Genomic DNA, 14939 nt, shown 5'->3' on the forward strand with positions numbered 1-14939 from the left:
CTTTTGTATAAACAAGTTTCACAACAAAGCACATTATCATGAAGAACTTTGCTAAGTTCCCAGATCTGTCCAAAACCCACATTTGCAAGAAAATAAATATTAACTTATGTTGCAAACACATAATTAGGCAAAACCAACTTTACCAACATTTCCCACATGACTAAAGAACACCAGAAAACCTAGTGTCCATGTCCAATTAAATTCTTTTAATGCATTTCTTAATTTATTTTAGATAACAGGGTGACTTAATGAACATATACCAAAAGTATACAATAAATTCTACAAAAATTACAGTGGCTCACATATCCTATCAATAGTCTACTGTACAAATTTCACTCCATTTGAATATGTATAGCAACCTCTATGAAAAAGACAAGTTGCTAAAGCAAGAAATCACGTGAGAGCAAGATAAACCAATAACTCACTCATACTTCATCCAATACTTATGAAATTTTTACCACACATCAACTATCACATGAGTAGCATGCCACAAAAATTTCACTTCATTTGGAGCCCTAGATCTACAGTTATGAAAAATAACAAATTCAACTAGCATTACAACCTTACTGCACAAATCTATTTTTACCGCAAAATATTTAAACTAAAACATGCCATATTATAGATCCACTGCATAGAAAATTTCACAAGGATTCCAAAAAGTCCTCAATTACTATTTTACGAATTTTCTACGATTTACTATGAATTTCCAAAGTTCCTGCAAAATAATTACAAACCAGTCCTTACGGCACTATTCATATGAGTCTATGACATTGCAGCTAGGCCCCTGACTTTCGTCGAATTGTCGCATGAGGTCCTCGACTTAGATTTGCACAGGGAGGTCGTCGGGGTCTCGCTGCTCTGGCCGGAGGAGGCCATGCCGTCGGCGGCTGAGGGGCGAGGGAGCACCAGGGGGCCCTTGCGCACCCGCGGGGCTGCTCGGCTTAGCCCAAGGTGGCCCACGGTGGCTTGGCCATGCGCGGGCGCCGGCTGCGGCGGCGGCGGCCGGAACTTCCACGGCCACGGTGGCGGTTTGCGACGGCGAGCACGAGCACGACGTGAAGGAGATGGCGGCGAAGCTGAGGGCGGTGCTCGTGGGGAGTGAGGAGACTGGGAGCGGCAAGAACAGCTGCGACAGCCGGAGCTTCCATGGCGGCCATGGTGGACATGCATGGCGTTCGCAAGCTCTAGAGCGAAGGAGGGTGAGCGAGGGCAGCGAGTGAGAGCAGGGAGGAGTGGGGAGCGTCTGGGATATCTCAGCCTCCATTATGGAGCAGCAGGGGCGCGGCAGGGCGGCCGGGACACGCGGCGAGGAGGTGGGCACGTGGTGCTTGCGCCTGGTCGCCACGGAGGCAAAACGTCGAGCACGTGGCGTGCAGCGAAGTGGACAAGGTGGGACGCCGTTTTGGGCTAGCTCGGGTCCGAATTAGACTTTGGGCCCAAAAGAAAAGTTGTCAATCTCGGCCTACTCTACATTTCATATTAAGAGTGCACAGCCATTAGAGCTATAGATTAGGGAATAGTCAAGTGCCAATATGACATTGTCAAAGTATCGGCAACAATTAACAATCTTTCCATATTGATGGGCAAAATGAAGTCCGACAAGTGCCATCTTCTTGCCTGCTCTTCTCCACCACATAAGCTCCAACTTTTGTATTTGGACCAACTTGAGTTACTTAACGAGAACTCGAGAACATGGGATGCCAATGTCAATGCTTAGCAAAACTCCAGACTTAGAATATTTCTAAGTGCTGAAAACACCGGAAAATTCGATCTTGTGACCTTGATTTGACTTACTTCCAAGCTGATCTAGCTCTTAGTCCAAAAACAAAGTTTGTTCTACATGATATGGACTACAACTTTCATTTAAGGTCCAACCTCAAAACTAGTATAGAACCTACTGTTCTACTTTGACCAAAGTAGGATCACTATGAAGCTTAAATTATCCTTTTTGATCCATTGGAGCGTTTTCTTGGCATTTGCCCAACATGAACCTTTCATGACTTTTGTTGTAGAGTTCATCTAGAGTCATTTGGGCATGGTTGCAAGATTTGGTTGACGATCGAGAATTCCATTCACTTTATAAAATAATTCAAGCAAAGACAACTCGTCATTTCATGTGACTTCTTGATTCCAAACTTCATGAAACTTTTCCATGAATCAATATAGATGGGTATTGATGTGAGACACATGAAGATATTCCAATAACACCACCCAAGCATATATCTTGAAAAGGGGTCTATAGGCGAGCAAAGGTGCAATATCCAAGTTTAGGTTGGGGCTCGTTTCTATAGGTTTGACCTTGACATCTTCATCATCACTTAATATACCATGTTTTAGCTCAAAACAATTGCTTAACTGGTGGCAAATACCTGGGGTGTTACATGGTCTCACGCAGAATGCTAGACAAGGACATGGAAGAGATCAGCATTAGGGACCTGAACCTAACCAGTTCAGTACTTTTAAGGACTTCCTCGACACCAAGCCTCCTGTCTTCAATGAAGCAGAAGAACCACTGTAGTCAGATGAGTGGCTGAATACTATTGAATAGAAGTTCTGTCTTTTGAGGCTCACCGAGCACTTAAAGACTGAGTATGCATCGCACCAGTTGCATGGGCCGGCAGGCATATGGTGGAGTCATCATCGATCCACTTTGCCTAGAGATGCTCAAATTACATGGAATCAGTTCAAGGTTGCATTTAGGGGGCATTATATTCCCCCAGGTCTGATGAGCATGAAGCATACGGAATTCATGAGGCTGACACAGGGAACTAAGAGTTTGATAGAGTATCTGCATGCCTTTAACAATTTATCAAGGTATGCTATAGAGTTTATGGATACAGATGCAAAGAAAATTGCTAGTTTCAAGCGGGGCCTTAGCCCAAAGCTGATGAAGATGCTCACTAACAACAAATGTGCTACCTTCAATGAGTTTGTTAGTGATGCACTAACCCAAGAGAACCAGAACAACATCTATACAGCCTCTAAGAATCGCAAGCGAGCTTTTGAAGCAGGAGTATCTCAGTGCAAAGCTCCTACCAATGTGAGACCCCAGTTCCGCCCTCCCACTCCAAAGTTTAGACCACCCCAGAAGAAGGCACAGCCAAGTCAGAACCAGCAAGTATATCGCAAGGCTTATTCTGTTGCTCTACCTAAGGGTAGCACTGGACAAAGTAGCTCCAATGTTCCACCTAATGGTATGTCATGCTAGAACTGCAACAAGACTGGCCATTGGGCAAGAAATTGTCCATATCCTAGGAAGAACAACAACCAGAAGCAGGACAATTCTAGTGGACATCAGGGACATGTGCACTATACCACCATGGAAGAGATTCCCTCTGGTGAAGTGGTCATGGCTAGTATGTTTCTCGTGAATCATCATCCTGTAGTTGTTTTATTTGATTCTGGAGCTTCGCATTCTTTCATGAGTCCAACATTTGCATCCAAGCATGATCAGAAAATAGTTGTAGTAGAAAAGGGTGGTTATTGTATAAGTGCTGCTGGGAGCAACATTTCTACCAACCAGATAGTTAGAGATGTACGCATCCAAATAAGTGAAAGGGAGTATACTGCCAACTTAGTGGTATTACCGGGATTAGGTATTGATGTGATCTTGGGGATGAATTAGATGAAGAACCATGGCGTTCTTATTGATACCTCGACTAGAACTGTTATGTTGAGGGATCTCAAGAATAATGAGGCTTTTCTAGTACCCTTTCCTAGGGAGTTTAATCTCCATAATGTGGCCAATGCTATACAGCCTATGGCCCTTGCTAATATTCCAGTAGTAGGAGAATTTCTGGATGTTTTTCCTGATGAATTGCCAGGGTTACCACCGGATAGAGAGATAGAGTTCAAGATAGAATTGTTACCTAGTACCGCTCCTATTTCTCGAAGACCTTATAGAATGCCTCCCAATGAGTTAGCAGAATTGAAGATTCAATTGCATGAACTTTTAGAGAAGGGTCTCATTCACCCTAGTTCGTCACCTTGGGGTTGTCCTGCCATATTCGTGAAAAAGAAGGACAAGTCTTTACGGATGTGTGTGGACTATCGACCACTCAATGCTGTTACTATCAAGAACAAGTATCCTTTGCCTCGCATTGATATCTTGTTTGATCAATTGTCAAAAGCAAAAGTGTTCTCTAAGATTGATTTGAGGTCCGGTTATCACCAAATCAAGATTAGGCCAGAAGACATACCTAAGACAGCTTTTTCCACTAGGTATGGCCTTTATGAGTATTTAGTCATGTCCTTTGGATTGACCAATGCTCCTGCCTACTTCATGTATTTGATGAACATGGTGTTCATGCCTGAACTTGACAAGTTCATGGTTGTGTTCATCGATGATATCTTGATTTATTCTGAGACGGCAGAAGAACATGAAGAGCACTTGAGAGTGGTATTGATGAGACTAAGAGAGCATAAGTTGTATGCAAAGTTTAGTAAATGTGAGTTTTGGTTGAAGAAGGTACCGTTCCTAGGTCACGTCTTATCAGAAAATGGAATTTCTGTAGATCCATCCAAAGTGCAAGAAGTGATGGATTGGAAAGCCCCAACCTCAGTTCATGAAGTCCGAAGTTTTCTTGGTCTAGCTGGATATTACCGTCGGTTTATCCCAGATTTCTCCAAGATATCCAAACCTATGACGAGGTTACTTCAGAAGGATGAGAAATTTGTATGGACACCAGAGTGTGAAGCAGCTTTTCACACTTTACGGACTTTGTTAACTACTGCTCCTGTATTGGCACAGCCTGACATTGAGAAACCATTTGATGTATTTTGTGATGCCTTAGGTACTGGTTTAGGATGTGTGTTAATGCAGGAAGGCCGAGTCATTGCTTATGCCTCACGCCAATTGAGAAAGCATGAAGTCAACTATCCAACACATGATTTAGAGCTTGCAGCAGTTGTCCATGCTTTGAAGATTTGGAGACATTACTTGCTTGGCAATGTTTGCCATATCTACACTGATCACAAGAGCCTTAAATACATCTTCACTCAACCAGAGTTGAACATGCGGCAGCACAGATGGTTAGAGTTGATCAAAGATTATAACCTAGAAGTGCATTATCATCCGAGGAAGCCAATGTAGTTGTCGATGCCTTAAGTTGGAGGTACCATGGTAATTCTTTGTTGGAAGATGGTTTCAACTTATTGCATCTGGCAGTCTTACATAATATCATAGTTAGTTGTTCTTTAGAGTCAAGGATCATTGAGCTGTAAAAGACTGATGTTGGTATATTCCATATCAAGAGAAAGATGAAAGAAGAAGTATGTAAGCATTTTCGGTTAGATGAGAATGATATTCTATGGCTTAAAGATCGGCTTGTAGTGCCAAAAGATAGGGAGTTGAGGAACCAAATCCTTGAGGAAGCTCATTCTTCCAAGCTATCCATTCATCCGGGTAGCAGCAAGATGTACCAAGATTTGAAAACTCGGTTTTGGTGGACTAAAATGAAGAAAGAAATTGCAGCATATGTGGCAAGATGTGATAACTGTTGCCGAGTTAAGGCCATTCATATGAAACCAGTAGGGTTACTTCAACCACTATCTATTCCAAGTTGGAAATGGGATGACATTAGTATGGATTTCATTATTGGGCTTTCGAACACCCAAAAAGGTCATAATTCAATATGGGTAATTGTTGACTGTCTCACCAAGTCTGCACATTTTATTCCTGTCAATGTCCAGTATTGACCTCATCAATATGCAAAGTTATACCTAGAACAAATTGTCAGATTGCATGGTGTACCTAAGAGTATTGTATCAGATCGAGGGCCCCAATTTGTTAATCATTTTTGGGAACTTCTGCACAAGTACTTAGGTACCACATTGATTCGCAGCTCTACTTATCACCCTCAGACCGCAGGTCAAACTAAGTGTGTAAATCAAATCTTGGAAGATATGTTGAGAGCATGTGTGGTTTCTTCCAAGGGTTCATGGGAGGATTGGTTACCTTTGGTTGAATTCTCCTACAATAATAGTTATCAAGAGAGTATCAAGATGGCTCCATTTGAAGCTTTATATGGTCGCAAGTGTAGGACCCCTCTAAATTGGATTGAGCCTGGTGAAAGAAGATATTATGGAATTGACTTTGTCAAAGAAGCTGAAGAACGAGTTCAAATCATTCAACAACATATAGAAGCCGCTCAATCAAGACAAAAGAGTTATGCAGATAAAAGGAGAATTCCTATTGTGTTCCAAGTTGGAGATTATGTGTATCTGAAGGTATCCCCAATGAGGAGAGTACAAAGGTTTGGAGTTAAGCGAAAACTTGCTCCTAGGTATATTGGACCATACCAATCATTGCACGAAAAGGGCCTATAGCCTACAAACTCCAGTTACCTCCAGAAATGAAAGCTATATTCAGTGTTTTTCATGTCTCCCAACTCAAGAAATGTCTTCGTGTGCCCAAAGAAGCTATTGAACCTACTAGTATCAAGGTTTAGTCGGATTTGACATATGAAGAGAGACCTATTAAAGTGCTTGAAGAAATGGAAAGAGTGACCCGTAGCAAAGTCACCAAGTTCTATAAGGTGGTTTGGAATAATCATAGTGAGCAAGACGCTATGTGGGAGCGTGAGGACTATCTTCATGAGGTTTATCTGAGTTTCTACGTGGAATGGTAGGTCGTGCAATCTCAGGGCGAGATTTCTTTTAGGGGGGAAGGGCTGTAACACCCTCGGTGTTAAGCATGCATTTAACCTTGACATTGCATGATCATAAGCATCCATGAGCATGCATGTGCATGAGCATCTCAATTGCTATACCTTTGTTAGCTTATATTTCATGTGTGTTACTTAATTACATTACTTAAGTTAGGGTTTTCATGGAATCAAAGTATGGAATGTGTGTGGAACCTTGTGAATGCTTTAAACATGTTTAGAATAGCATAAGGAACAACTTTGTTATTCATGGCTAAGTCTAGTTTAGTCTCTAAGTCATTGATATGGTGTATGTCATCATTTTAAAGTACTATGTTTGACCTAGTTTGAACTATGTCATAGAGTCTTTGCATGGTAGTGAACCTTTAAGAGAAGTTGTAGTATTTGAGTAGGGCAACAACTTTTATGTTTAGGTCTTGAGCTAAATCTGTGCATAGCTTAGTCATTTGGCGCTCACAAAAATCAACAAATCATTGTTTTGCAACACTTAGAAATTTCTAAGTCCTCTGAATTCTAGTTTCGCAGGCTTGATTTTGGCATGATATTACTGTGTATTAGTTGGGAATTAGAGATTGATTCTTTAATAGAAGTTGAAGATGGTATATAGGTCTACGACTTTTATTTAGATTGTTTTCGATTTTGCTTCATGGTTTAGGAGAACGAGCGTCACCAAATCATGCTGTCAGGCCGGTATCGCTCTGCTGATCTGAATCGGTAGCTACAGTAAAAACTGACGGGTTTCAGAAGTTTGAAGCCGCGTGGCGCCGCGCATCACCGCCGGCCTGACCGGCCAGGCCACGTCGGGCCTCGGCGCTCCACTTCACGCCCCTATGTCCGTCCGTCACCCCTCGTATTTCATTTCATTGTCTGCCTCCTCTCTTCGCCTTTGCACGCACCTGCAGCACCCGCAGCAGCAGCACAGCTCGCCGCCGTCGCCATTGCCGGCCCCAGCGTGCACCACGTCCCTCCTCCGCCACCGCCATAGTTCCTCAGTAACCCCACCGTCGCACCGCGTCCGTTTTGTTCGCTAGAAACACACGGTAAGCCGCCGAGCCACGCGCGGACCTCGCCGGAGTTCCGCCTCGTAGTGCTCTGTTTTCGGTCACTACAGTGACCCAGTTCAAATAAAGATAGTTCATTTGTCCAGATTTGAATGCCTACTTTGGAAAATCATAGGTGGAGTTCTAGAGGTCCAATTTTTGTGAACCAAATTGTGATGTGTTCCTTATGAAGTGTAGTTTTTTTATAAAAATATGAAATGTGCAGTTTCTTGTATTTCTCTTGGTGATTAAAATGTATTTAAATAAGTGCTTTTTAAATGTTAGTAAACTTGTAAAATAGATATCTTGAGCTAGAAAAGTGATAAAATTGTGATTGTAAGTTTGTTGGTCTTGTGTTGACATGCGCTAGCTAGAAAAAAATATATAATCCGTTGTTTGACACTTTTCTATAGGGTTTATTATTTTCACTAAAATCGACCTTACTAGCTTGTCATTTTTGTAAAGAATATTTTACTTGGTAAAATGGCATGAAACTTTTACAGTAGTCTTGTGGTAGCACTTGGAGGTCACTGTAATTTTCTGAGAATTTATTATGCACATTTGGTATAGGTTTATTATTTAACGTAATTATCTAAATAAATTAATAAATGCAATTAAATAAATAGTTTGGGCTTTGCCATTATGTTTTATTGAGTGTATTTGATGCCCCTGAACTGTTGGTGTACTTGGTGGTGTCAAATTTTGAATGCTTACATGTAATAGAAATATTGTCGCTTTATAATTCGATTTAACATGTTTCCGGACAGATTCTGTTGCTTGTTATGTTGCATAGTCAAAATGATGTTTTCTATAGAAATAGTTAATAACAAAGTTGTAGATAACTTATGTATCTAGCTCCTGTTAAAATTTGGTGGCATTTGGCCCAGTAGTTTAGGAGTTACAGTCATTCAAAGTTGGATCACAGTTTTGCTTGCTCTCTGTCTTGTGAGGACAGATTTCTGTTGTTATGTGATTTTGACCTAGTAAAAGTTGGAATCATGCCTTGAGGTCTGAAAGTGAATTGTGGGAAATTTCATAAGCTTTCCAAATTGTCTTGTTGCATGTCATTTGGATAAATATAACTCCAGTTATGATATAAACTTGTAACTGTCATGTGTAACTTAGATATTGCTTTGTGTGAAATTTGTAAATAACTAGAGAAGAGATATGCACCTACTAGGTAAATAAGGAGTTAGCATTGTTATCATTTTGCTACTTAACATCATTGTCGCAGCATGTACATTTCTTATCACATCCTCCGTGATCCATCTTATGCATTCATGGTACTTATTTATGCATATGCATGCAATAGGTGCAACCGAGGGAATCACACTAGTGGAGCTCGACGCCGAGCCGCAGGAGGAGCATCAGGAAGTTCAGCACCTGGAGGTTCCTGGAGAAGGAGAGCCTGAAGCCAATCACCTTCCCGAGTGCCTCGATCACCAGCCTTCGACGTTTGTGAAAGGCAAGCCCCAAAGCATTATAAGTCTCCCTACTTTATTAATGTCACCTAAAGTTATTCGTATTGATGCATTACGTGACAGGAGTTGTTTGGAAACACTTGCTGCATATTACCTTTCCTTGACCAGAAATATCTACCATGAATCCTATTTAAGTCTAGGAACATGTATTATGCTTAGCTATGCTTAGACCGGTAGAAGTCGGGTGATTTCCTGTCACCTGCGAGCTATAGGTGATAACTTGATCACGGTTGGCTATATGGTGCTATCGTGGAACATAACCTGGTATGGTTGAATAATGGAGACCGGGCGGAGTCTTATATGTGGTATTGTAGTGATTCCGTCTGTGTCATTTAAGGACCGGCCGCTGGAGGTCATCTTGTCATGTTGAACGCAGCCTCTCACATAGTTGGCCGGATAAGTCGTTCCAACCGCGAAGCTGAGTAGCTCAATTCAGGCTGGGACCACGAGTGGTAAAAGTGCGCACTCTGGATGGTAGTAAGGATGTGCGGAGAGCCATTAGCGTAAGCCCAAGGGAGGGTTAGAGTCCCGATCACCCTTGGCAGAGTGGTTCTCTGATTGTGCAGCGCTGGTCGTACCCACGGATTTAGTTCCTGAGTTGTACCAAAGGTGACCTAAGGCGACTAATGATCTGGTATGCCTGGGTGTGTGTTAGGAATAATTCCCCAGCTGGTTAGGAATCGATTCGAATCGCCGTCTCTCCCGGATAGTGAGAACTTGACTTGAGTACACTTCATCATAGTAAATGATGGAAATGATGGTTATGAGATTATGCAAGAACTCAACTAGATATGGTTATTATTGTGATGACTTAATGGTACCAACATGTTTGGCATAGGATAGTTGCTAATCTAGTATGAGATAGGATTAATAACTAGTGATTCACAATTAAAGAGATGTTGGATAACTTATGTTTTTTCTGCAAATAATGCCTACTAGCTCTACTTATAAAGCCTTGCATGCTCCTTGGTGTCTTAGTATATTAGTTGGACGGGTAAGTCTCGCTGAGTACCTTCTCGTACTCAGGGTTTTATTCCCATTGTTGCAGATAACGTTATGTTTCATGGCTACTGCAAGAACTGTCTTGCTCCTGCTGTGTATGAGGACTAGGACCATGGGCAATGGTCATTCTATATTTCATCTCACCTTTGTGCTTTTGGTTGGAGATGACTATGACACTGGCTTTGTATTAAACTACGTGTGACGTTGATGTTAAACTACTTTGCTTCCGCTACTTTCAAACTTGGTTTGTAATAATTATTCAAACTCTGATGTATGAGACCTATTTGTGAACTATGATGTAACATGTGACTGGTTGTGTTGAATCTCTATGATCTTGGTTTGTATGTTGGTTGTTTGAGATCCTTCATGATTTCATTGGACTACCGGGTTTATATGGGCTCAAGTATGATGGTTTGATCGCTTCGGTGATTGCTATTGTACTTGTGCTCTTATAAATTGGATGGTTCTATGATAGGTATGTCCCACCACTACCGCACACCGGGCACAAGAACCAAAGCACCACCACACACAGGTAACTCTCCGCATCCCCAGGCGGGACTTGGAAAAACCCAAACAACGGGATCTCCGCCAAGAGAGACCATCGAGCTTCCTAAAGTTGATCAAACGTGAAAGCTTCTAGGCCCCTAGTTGGGTTTCGGTGATTAATGACAATACATGATTACTGTGACTAACGTGTGTTTTGTAGAGCCAATTAAGTTAGGTCACGGTAATGGAGATCAATTGGGCTATCATGGTGGTCATGCCCCTACGATGGAAATCATTTCGGTTTTCAAAGGATGGACGACAAGGTTAAGGATGGACTAGTTCTAAGTGTCGTTTGGTGTTGATGAGACACTTAGAGTAGTTTAGGACTTTGTTTTTCCTTTGGTCGTACTATTAAGGGGGGTATGGATGGGTAGCTTGACCTAGGTGAGTCTAGTGAGTTAGGTGTGGTGCACACTTGCTAAATCTAGCACTAGGTAGCTCCTAAAAAGCCCTTAGATCCATTGGAGCAAACTTCATTCATGTATGATCGAGAGTTAGAAGTGAATGGAAGGTGAAATCATCTGGACGTGATCGAACGCTGAGAGGTGAGTGACCGAAAGCTAGGTGCCAGCGTCCGATCGACTCTAGTAAGGTTCTAGAGAGGGAAAATCATGACCGGACGCGTTCGGTCAACGCTGACTGGACGTTGTCCAGCGTCTAGTCACAACTTTAACACTAGAGATCGGGGAGAACTGATCGGAGCGTTCGGTCACCCCGTAGAGGCACATAACGGTTCGTTTTTCAACCAAGGTTATAAATACTTCCTCCATTCGTGTGAGGGGGTACTTTTGCTCATTCCAACAGCTAAGAAACACCTTTGAGAATGCCAAGAAGAGCAAGGTCCTAGTGAGGTGATTGAGATTTGAGAATCCCAAAGAGAGCCCTCATTAGTGAAAGCAAGATTAACAAAGTGTGCATCCACCCTTCTCATTATGCTTGCCATGGTCAAGTGACAGTTCATGCTTGTTACTCTTGGTGATCGCCATCACCTAGATGGCTTGGTGGTGATTAGGAGTTTGGTGATCATCCAGCGAAGCTTGTGGATGACCCAACTCAAGTTGTGAGCGGTTGTGGGTGATTCACCGCGACAGAGTGTCAAAGAATCAACCCGTAGAGAGCACTTGATCCTTGCGCAGATCAAGGGGGAGCTATACCCTTGCACGGGTGCTCCAATGAGGACTAGTGGAGAGTGGCAACTCTCTGATACCTCAGCAAAACATCGCCGCGTTTCTCCTTCTCTCTTTACTTTGTGCATTTACTTTGAGCAATTCAATTCTTGTCATTTATATTCATAGAATTGCCATGCTAGAGTAGAATTGGAACATAGGTTGCTAAACTTTTGTGTGGTAGATCACTAGAAACACTTTCTAGGCACAAGGGTTCAATTGGGCTAACAGTAGGACTTAATTATTGCAAAGAAATTTAGAATTAGCCCAATTCATCTCCTCTTGGGTATCTTGATCCTTTCAATTGGTGTTGGAGCCTCGTGCTCACGAATTAGACTTAACCATCTAGAGAAAGATGTCTCACGGGGATGGAGCTCCTTCTATCTTTGAGGGGGATGATTTTCCATATTAGAAAATCTGCATGGAGGCATATTTAGAAGCTCTAGATGTTGGAATACTTAGAGCCGCCTCACAAGGCTTCCCAAAACCTTGAGATGCTACACATCTACAAGACAATGAGGTGAATTATGAGAAATGGAATGCAAAGGCTCGAAACACCATCTTTAGAGGCCTTTGCAAAGATGTGTTCAACCGGGTGAGAAACCACAAGGACGCCCATGCACTATAGTCAGACGTTTGTGCGCTCCATGAGGAAACAAAGAGTGAGCGTGAGATACACTATCATCTTGTCATGAAAAAGCTTAACTCTTTTGAGATGCTTCCTAAAGAATGTGCTAATGGGATGTACTCAGTTTGAATGTTCTTGTAGAGGAAGTCAATGGGCTAGGACTCACTCAAATGCAATCATCCGATGTTGTAAGAAAAATCTTGAGTGTCCTCCCCATTAATAAATATGGCCATATTGTGACCGTGCTTCATCAAGGTGATCTTTCCACCGCTACACCAACACAAATCTTGGGAAAGATCAATGCTCATGAGATGTACATGCACATCACACCACAAGATGGCTCATCCTCTACTAAGAAGAAAGAAAAAGAATTAGCATTCAAAGCTAGCCAAGAGAAGGGCAAAGCAAGGCTTGAGTATGAGAGCTCAAGTGATGATGAAATTGATGATGCAAGTCTTGCTCTCATGGTGAGAAGAACCGCTAAGATGCTAAAGAAGCTCAACAAAAGTGGCATCAAGTTTGATGGCAAGAAGAAGTTCTTCACATGCTCTAGAAGGAAGCCAATCTCCGAGATGGATTGCTACAATTGTGAAGAACTTGGTCATCTAGCACACCAATACACCAAGCCCAAGAAAGACAAGTTAAAGAACAAGTACAAGGGCAAGAAAGATGACTCAAGCAATGAAGAAGAAAATGACAAGAAGAAAAACAAGTCATACAAGAAGAGAGATGGTAAGAAGAAGGACTTCCACAAGAAGAAGAAAAGTGGAAAGGTATACATTGTTAGTGATTGGCTCATGGATATTGATTCATCTAGTGACTCATCCAATGATGATAGTTACAACAAGAAGGTGGCTGCCATTGTTATTGACTCTTCATCATCTTCACCGCCACCACCGCCATCATCCTCTACACACCTATGCCTTATGGCCAAGGGTGATTGTAAGGTATCAAATGATGATAGTAGTGGTGATAAACATGCTAGCAATGATGATAGCGATAGTGATGATGATGAATATGAATCACCTTCTTATGATGATCTTGTTAAATTGCTAAATCAATACACTAAGATCATTAGAAAGAGTAGAGCTAAGAATGAAAAACTAGAAGCTAAGAATAATTCTCTTTTAGCTAAATGTGATATAGCCGAAAAGACTAGTGTTGAGCTTAGAGAAGCAAATGATGCTATATCATCCAAACTCAAGGAGCTCAAATCTTCTAAGAAAGATCTTAAAGATAAACATGATAAACTTGAGAGGATACACAATGAGCTCGTCACTAGCCACAACATGCTAAAAGAAGAATATACAACTCTTAAGAATAATCATGATAATCTTGTCATTGCTCAAGAATATTTATCCAATCAGCCACATGATGCTACTAACAATGTTGTTAAGATTGATATAGCTACATTATGTGATGATTTGATCATTGAGAGCATTAAGCAAAGTTCTAGTAGCAAGGGCAAGCAAGTGGTTGAGACCGATAGTTATGATAAGTATATCAAGCTCAAGAATGACAATGAAAAGCTTAAGAAAGATCTTGAAGAGCTCAAAACCACCAACACCATAGTGCTAGAAACTCTTGATCATGATGGTGATTTGATTCTTGAGAATGAGAAGTTCAAAGAAGAGAACAAGAAGCTCAAGGAAGAGAAAAATAATGATGCACTCAAGGAAGAGAACAAGAAGCTCAAATTGGAGAAAGAGCATCTCAAGATTGGATTGAGCAAGTTCACAAGAGGCAAGCATCTTCAAAGTGAACTACTAATGAACACCGTCATGAAGATGGATAGAAGTGGCATTGGGTACTTGGCAAACTAAGAGAAGAAGGCTCAAGCTCAACAACAACACAAGTCAAAGCCAAAGCCAAAGAGATGTTTTGAGTATGGACAAGAAGGCCACTTTGCCCATGAGTGCCAAACTCCACCACCACAACCCTTGCCCAAGCATGCTAGACCTTTTGCCTTCAATGCTCATTACATGCTTAGAAAGGATTCTAGTGGAAAGATGAAAGTCATGTTCTTAGGACCTCCAAACAAGAATAGGCCTAAGAAAATTTGGGTTGCAAAGTCACTTGTTGAGAAGGTGAAGGGCCCTCAACAAGTTTGGGTTCCTAAAGCTTGATCTCTTGTGTGTAGGTGAACTATAAGACCGGTGGAAGTCATTGGGTTATTGATAGTGGTTGCACACAACATATGACCGGTGATCCTCGTATGTTCACCTCACTAGATGAAGAAGTAGATGGATAAGAAAGAATCACATTTGGAGATAATTCAAAGGGCATAGTTAAAGGTTTGGGCAAAGTGGCAATATCAAATGATCATTCTATCTCAAATATGCTATATGTTGCTTCATTGAGCTTCAACTTGCTATCCGTTGGACAATTGTGTGATCTTGGCTTCCAATGCT

General features: G+C 41.7%; 1 pseudogene; it reads left to right on the forward strand.

Annotated features, from left to right (window-relative positions):
• The first annotated feature begins 2749 nt into the window (after positions 1–2749).
• The window catches only part of LOC136460478 (uncharacterized), a 54635-nt pseudogene continuing 42445 nt past the window's right edge, over positions 2750–14939 (forward strand).

Source organism: Miscanthus floridulus, chromosome 6 (assembly GCF_019320115.1).
Source record: "Miscanthus floridulus cultivar M001 chromosome 6, ASM1932011v1, whole genome shotgun sequence".
Taxonomy (NCBI): Eukaryota; Viridiplantae; Streptophyta; class Magnoliopsida; order Poales; family Poaceae; genus Miscanthus; species Miscanthus floridulus.